This window comes from Muntiacus reevesi, chromosome 4 (assembly GCF_963930625.1).
Source record: "Muntiacus reevesi chromosome 4, mMunRee1.1, whole genome shotgun sequence".
In the NCBI taxonomy this organism is placed as follows: Eukaryota; Metazoa; Chordata; class Mammalia; order Artiodactyla; family Cervidae; genus Muntiacus; species Muntiacus reevesi.
The window spans coordinates 146,616,827-146,624,297 of NC_089252.1; the positions used below are offsets into that span (position 1 = coordinate 146,616,827).

The 7,471-nt window shown below is 41.9% G+C and overlaps 1 protein-coding gene across 3 annotated transcripts in view; it reads right to left on the reverse strand.

Moving 5' to 3' along the window:
- SPATS2 (spermatogenesis associated serine rich 2) overlaps window positions 1-7,471 on the reverse strand; it is a 149,369-nt gene extending 141,898 nt beyond the window's left edge. Inside the window, exon 1 of one of the 3 annotated variants that reach the window (XM_065934489.1) lies at window positions 7,199-7,468. The gene's annotated coding sequence lies outside the window, so the exon portion shown is untranslated. Of the gene's footprint in view, window positions 1-7,198 lie in introns of all 3 variants that reach the window. The other 2 variants (XM_065934491.1, XM_065934490.1) reach the window with 2 other exon arrangements.

The following is a 7,471-nucleotide window of genomic DNA, read 5'->3' on the forward strand; positions in this document are numbered from 1 at the left end:
CAGAGCCAGATTTCTGCTCTTTTTTCTTAATATTGATAGAAAGTAGGACCTTCATAGCCCTTCTCCCCATTAAATAAAATTTTATGCCAGGGACTTTCCTGGTGGTCCAGTGGTTAAGAATCTGCCTGCCAATGCAGGGGACATGGGTTGGATCCCTGATCTGGGAAGCTCCCACATGCCACAGGGCAACTAAGCCTGTGCACCACAACTCCTGAGGTTCACGTGCCTTAGAGCCTGTGCTCCACAACAGGAGAAGCCACTGTAACAAGAAGCACGTGCATCGCAACTAGAGAGTAAGCTTCACTCACTGTAACAGGAGAATAACATCACATAACAATATTGCGTAGTCTAACTTATTGCATCATCGTAACATTATGGGCTGGCAGACAAATGACAAATGTCAAACAACTTTTAAAAGATCTTCAAGGAATTCCTTGGCAGTTAACTAGACAGGACTCAGCTCTTTCACTGCTAGGGCTGGAGTTCGAGCCCTGGTCAGGGAACTATGATCCTGAAAGCCTTGTGGCATGGCCAAAAAATTAAAAACAAAAAAAGACCTCCATAAAATACAAGCTTTGAATAGTGCAAGAGGTGAAAATGATTACCCAACAAAGCTTTGTTTAAAGTACTGTCAACTTAACAAAGAAATTAGATAGTCTTCTCAAGAAACCAAATGTGTACTGACTGGTAAGATGTAACAAAACATCAAGCTTGCATCTGAGTTAAATGGCTGACTCGCTCTTTGGTGGTTCTGTACCACAGTACCACCTTATAGGACCACTGAGGTCCTATGACACCTTAATTTCCTGTCATTCCATCATAGTTATAAATAAGCTTCACTGTTCCCATCAAATGTGAGGGAGCCTCTAATGATGAGATCCTTATCCTGAAAGCTTGTGCAGGACATGCAGGTAGGTTATGATGGCAATTTACTTTATATAAAGATATAAGAGGTTATTAACCAAAGTCAGAGAGAGTCACTTCCACCACACACTAGTGCACATTTTTAATCAACGTCAGTAGAAAATACCAAGAAGAGCCAGCAGTGGGCTGACCACACTGCATGTTGTAATCAGAGACTAAGTAGCTAATTTAAAGTAATGCTCTACTGGGCTTTCCAGCTGGCTCAGTGGTAAAGAACTTGCCTGCCGATGCAGGAGATGAGGGTTCCATCCCTGGGTCAGGAAGATCCTCTGGAGGAGGAAATGGTTACCCACTCCAGTATTCTTGCCTGGAAAACCCCATGGAAAGAGGGCTGGTGGGCTGCAGTTCACGGAGTTGCAAACAGTTGGACACACTTAGTGACTGAGCACTCAGGCATTGCTCTACTACTGATGGTAACCTTAAAGAGAAGCAAATCATTTGCTACTGGACAGATCACATGTATTCAAGAGAGGAAAGACTGTAGGTTTTACAAACAGGTCTTTCCAGTTTTATACAGGTCAATAAGAAGTAACATCTTTGGCAGCATCTTCAAGTACAAAAGATATCTTCACTTACCTAACATGACCCATCTATAATCATATAATGGCTTCATCACAAACCTCCTTCTCCTCAATCCCAACACCCTTTAACCAACTCTAAAGAACACATAGACACAAACACACACTCCACAACTAGTAATCATGTCATTTTGCTAATTAAGTAATATAAAAAAATCCTAACCAACAATCCAAGGTTGTCATTTAGGGTTTGCACTAGTAAGAATCGCTGTGTAACTCCTAACCACAAATTAGTCATAGGACAATGACTGCAGAGGCCTTAGGCTGGTGGTTATGTTCTCAGATCCTACAGAATATTTTAAGGCCTGGGGCTGCTGCAGAGTCAGTGCAGAAGATACACGTATATTTCAGCAACCCACCACAATCAGCCACCATGGTAAATCTAAACATGAAGAGTAAATGCTGGCCTCTGGCCAATCCTTATATCCAGCAACCTAAAGATAAAGTGTATGGATATTTAAAGTTAATATCCAAAACTTTAAATCTTTTGGAGATATTTCAGAACCAACACACCACATCCAAGGTAAGTATAAACTCACTAAGATTCCGAAAGAGGCTCCCAGAAAATGGCATGTAAGCCTGAAGTCCCTTTGTAACCCAATAATCTCAAGAAGCAAGATGCAGGCATAATTAACCTCCTTGTGACAATTAGAAAAAATGAAATTGGAGGTTAGACCCATCCTAAGAAACAGTTCACTGTCAGCCTGCAGCTATTTCAATCTACTATATCTGGTACTATGTGACAACTCTGTCTCTCTCAAATATGTAAAGGGAGGGAGAGAAAATCAACTCAAACAGTAATTCCTGTATTACAGCTACCTTCCCGAAATATTCAAAGCATATAGTAGGCACTCAAACTCTTTTCAATTAATAAAGGATATCTAAGGTAAGCAATAACCAGCAGCTCATACATGTCCCTTGGACAGCAAGATCAAACCAGTCAATCCTAAAGGAAATCAATCCTGAATATTCATTGGAAGGACTGATGCTGAAGCTCCAACACTTTGGCCACCTGATGCGAAGAGCCAACTCATTGGAAAAGATTCTGATGCTGGGAAAGACTGAGGGCAGGAGGAGAAGGAGGTGACAGGATGACATGGCATCACTGACTCAATGGACACGAGTTTGAGCAAACTCCGGGAGATGGTGAAGGACAGGGAAACCTGGCATGCTGCAGTCCATGGGGTCGCAAAGAGTTGGACACGACTGAGCGACTGAACAACAACAACATGCATACAAAATATTCTGAAATGAAAAAAGCATCCTAAAAAAAAAAAAAGCACCCTAAATTTTTCAACCAAAGGCAGCAAAGTGAACTGAAGATGATCTACACTACTGACACCTTTTTCTTTTTCAATATTTATTTTTATTTTGGCTGCACCATGTTGCAGCACACGGGATCTTTAGTTATGGCATGTGAGCTCTTAGCTGCAGTATGTAGGATCTAGTTCCCTGACTAGGAGTCAAACCTGGGTCCCCAGCATTGGGAGTGTGGAGTCTTAGCCATTGGACCACCAGGGAAGTACCAGATTTTTCAAATATATACACAAATAAGATTCTTAAGATGATCATCCACAGTTATAGGTATGACTGAAAAAATCTGTGTATAACAAATGGTCCCTTCCACACTGGATACATTTCATACTTTAAAACAGAAACTCCTATTTTCTTCATCAACTAAAGCTCCTACAAGATTTTCAAAAGTACTTTTATTGCTAACTTGAACTCTATTTTAAGGTGCTTGCTAGAGGTCTTGATACATATATATAATGAGACAGAAGCTAAGAGAGAGCCATAAAAACTGAACAAATCATTTCCTGTGCAAGTGTCCTGCAAACTGGACAGAAAAAGTCAGTAGAGGAAACCGCAGCCCTCAAACATAAGGTCAAGTACTACCTTAAGGTGAACAAACAATAAAATCATCATTTAAAAGTAACCAAACTTGGGCTTCCCGGGGATGCTCAGGGAAGGTAAAAAATCCACCTGTCAATGCAGGAAATATGGTTCTATCCCTGGTCAGGGACGATCCCATATGCCTCGGAGCAACAAAGCCCGTTGGCCACAACTACTGAGCCTGTGATCTTGAGCCCAGGAGCCACAACTACTGAGCCCACGTGCTACATCTACTGAAGTTCACATGCCTAGAGCCTGTGTTCCGCAACAAAAGAAGTCACAACAATGAGAAGCCCCAGCACTGCAACTAGAGAGTAGCCCCTGATCTGTGCAACCAGAAAAAGCCCATGCAGCAACGAAGACCCTGCACTGCCAAAAAATAAATAAATAAAATTATATATAAAAAAGTAACCAAACTGCCACAAAAACTTAAACATAGGATAATCGTATGAACACATATTGAACAGGTATTTGTACACTAATGTTCACAGCAGCATTACTCACAATAGCCAAAAGGTGGAATCAACCTGTGTCCAGTTATAGATGAATGAATAAATGAAATGTGGTATATGCATAATATGATGGAATATTACTCAGTTCTAAAAAGGAATGAACTTCTGACAAGGATAAAACACTGATGAACCTTGAAGACAATGTGGTAAGTGAAATAAGCCAGACACAAATGGACAAATACTATATACTTCCACTTATGTGCGGTACCTAGAATAATCATATTCCTAGAGACAGAAAAGTGCAATAGTGATTGCGAGGAGCTGGGGAAAAAGAAGAATGAGGAGTCAGTCTTTAACAGGAATTTTGGTTTGGGATGATAAGAATGTTCTGGAGTTGGATGGTGGTGATGGTTTCACAGCAGTATGAGTGGATTTAATGCCACTGAACTGTACACTTGAAAAAGTGGTTTAAATAATGTTACATATATCTTACCACAATTTTTTTAAAGTAACCAAGCAAGAATGCTGATCAAATCTTTGAGGTAAAAACGTCAAGAAAAGTGGTAAGAGTCTGCAACAGGCATGCTTCACTGTCATCCTCCAAGCCTAGATGACCTGCCTGAAAGTCAAGACCTCAGAACAGGAGGGATGGACATGGCATTTTCATACACTACAGATTTATATATCGGTATCATATCACTGGCATATGATAGGAAGATATATTAGAAGGCGAACTACATTTTATAGGACATTTGTTAAATAATGAATGGGCTCCCCTTCCCAATATTTAAATCAGAAAAATATAAGCTTTACCTTCCAGTCTCCAATGTAAGCAGCAAGACAATCAGTTTTACTTCTAACAAAGCAGCATAGTGGATCCTAAAGAGTGAGTTTAATTTTCCAGTTTTAATATGGTGCCTCTACAATGGAAACTGCAAGTAGCAATATAATAGTAAAAATATAAACTTCTTTCACCATCATTACAAAGTTACTTAACCTTTTCCAAGCCTCATCTAAAAGATGAGGATAAGGCTTACCTTATAGGATTATTTGAAGATCTAATAAAGTAACATATATAAAACACAGAGTTCAGTCAGTCCCTAGAATACCTAACTGCTCAACAAATAAAAATTCCCTCACCTCCTGCAATTCACTAGTATCTGTAGCCTTTCCTGCTCCTGACCAGCCTCCACAGGCTATGCTGATGTTTCGGCCATTAACCTCTGGCTCCTCCCTCAGGCCCCAGCTGTGTCTCTCGGTTCTAGCAGTTTTACTCCTGGTTTCTAAGAGGATCCTGTCTATATTTAGAGATAATGCCAGTACCAACTGTGGACTCAACAGGTGCTTGGAGGGCACTTGAGCATTCAGCAGTTTCTGATTGTTTTCCAGAGTTAATTGGTTTTGGCTCCGCAACTGGCTGTCTTGACTTCCACAAGGAAGAGTGCCACGTATGCACAGTACTTCAGCAGTACACTAGACTAAACAGAAAATTAAGTGTGCTCACAGGACAAATCCTTAGCAAGAGGACATTTTTGCCTATTATCTGGATTCCAGAAGATTTGTTAAATCACAGGGGCAATAAACCTTCAATAAACTCTACAGATGTAGCCCATCAACTCAATCTTTCTCTAGATCACTGTATCAGACCCAGGTTTCAACCAATTCATGCTGTTTATACAACCAAGATCAGGAGGAAAATGCAGGTAGACAACATGGAACACTTAAAGGAGTGTCCAAACAGAGTGGGTATGAATTCAGTTTTATTTACTACTACTTTTGTGACCTTATTAAGTTATGTAATCTCTGAATTTACAAAACAGGAAATGATTATGAGGATTAAATTAAATGAGATGATACATGAAACCAATCTTAGCACTTCATTATCACTAATGAGGAAACTGCACTCACTTCTTGCTTTGTTCAGTTTTTATAACAGAAGAAAAGTGACAATTAAGATCATTCTTTTTGGACCTTTATAAAATAGCCTAATGCTACTATCTGAGGCCAGGCTGAGAAATATAAACTGAAAAATTCCCAGAAATCTTAGATGAGTCAGCAAAACTTAATGCCTCAAAATAAAAGGCTTAATATGGACTATTTATGAATACATAATGGTAACTACAATTTCAAAATATGTAATCTGGTATCTAGTATCATCCAAAATTTGGTCTGGAAATCCAAGTATCAGGGAAATGCAAAGATCATACATAACCCCCGAAATACTTCCCCACAATATTTTCAAATCACCTGAATTCAAACTGGAAGGTACAAAATAGACTGATAATTTGAAATCAGCATCAGGAATTTCTGGTGACAAAACCAAACTCTCTCCCACAATCATCAAACCAGTAGCAGATGGTACATGATCATTTCTCAATGAGAAATCATAATTCTAACAAAGTACAGATAACTCAGATTTTATCAAGGCTGTTCATCACCTTTCAATGAACAAACTAACTCTTGGTTCTCCTCCAAACACCCTAAACTCTGCATTATCAATTACCAAACTCAAAGCAAGATGCCTGTTTCTAGTGACCTGTCCTCTCCTGCTTCATTAACCGCAGGTAAATTACATAGAGAAGGGAAATAAATATTACAGGAACGCTTTATCAATGAAATGAACTATAAATGATAACCAAATTATTAAAAGAGCAGCTTGTACTCCTTAGCAGAGGGACATGCCAGAGAAAGATCCACCTTCTAAAAGAACCCAGTCATCCTGGATGAATCAGAAAAATGCCACTCCAGTCCACCTAACCTATACTCTCTAAGTGGACTTACTCTTCTGCTTTAATTCAAACCCAAACCACATCTATTTTATGTGTTGGCTCCTCTTGGCTATATTTTCCGTCCCGTTTCCCGCCCCCCCGCCCCCAATTCCAAGAATGCCCTCCTCTTTCTTATTTTCAAATCCCACTTTGCCCCCCAAATCCTAAGGATCTCGGACACCCACGCAGATGACCTTACGCATTTCCGATGAATTTCCAGTTCATTGTACTTCTCATACCAAATGATCGATTCTTTCATTCCTTTCGACCTCTCGTTGTTTCTTAAAACCCAGTACCCCACACACGCTCACATCAGAGTCCCCCCTCACTCCATTGTTTCCCCGGCCTATGCCTCTGGAAACCCCTCAACTCGGAACCGTGTGCTTCGGCCCGCCCCACTGACCCCAGAAACCTTTCACCATCTGGGCACTTCAGGTCTCAAAGGGTTCACGTCCCCTCCTCTCGGTACCCCAGCCCCCAACAACTGCTCCCTCCCCGTGTGCCTTCCCTCAAGCCCGCTCTCTGCACCTCACTGCCCCGCTTCATCCCTCCTCCACCCCTCCACCAGCACCCAGAGCCTCACCTATCCCGGGCCCCCACAGTCGCCGCGTTCCCCAGTTCCGGCTCTGCGTCCCGGACGCTCTGGGGTCTGAGAAGAGGAAAGGAGCTCCGCCGCCGCCGCCTCCTCCTCTTCTAGAGCTGCAGCCGTCGCGCTCCTCCCCCAGCTCTCCCGGAGCCGGACGCCGCCCCGCCCCCACCGCCCCTACCGCCCCTTTCTCTGCTTCCCTCCTCGGCCGGGCGGCGGGCTGGGAACCGCAGCCGCGGCTGGGGGCCGGAGTGCCAGCCGATCCACACC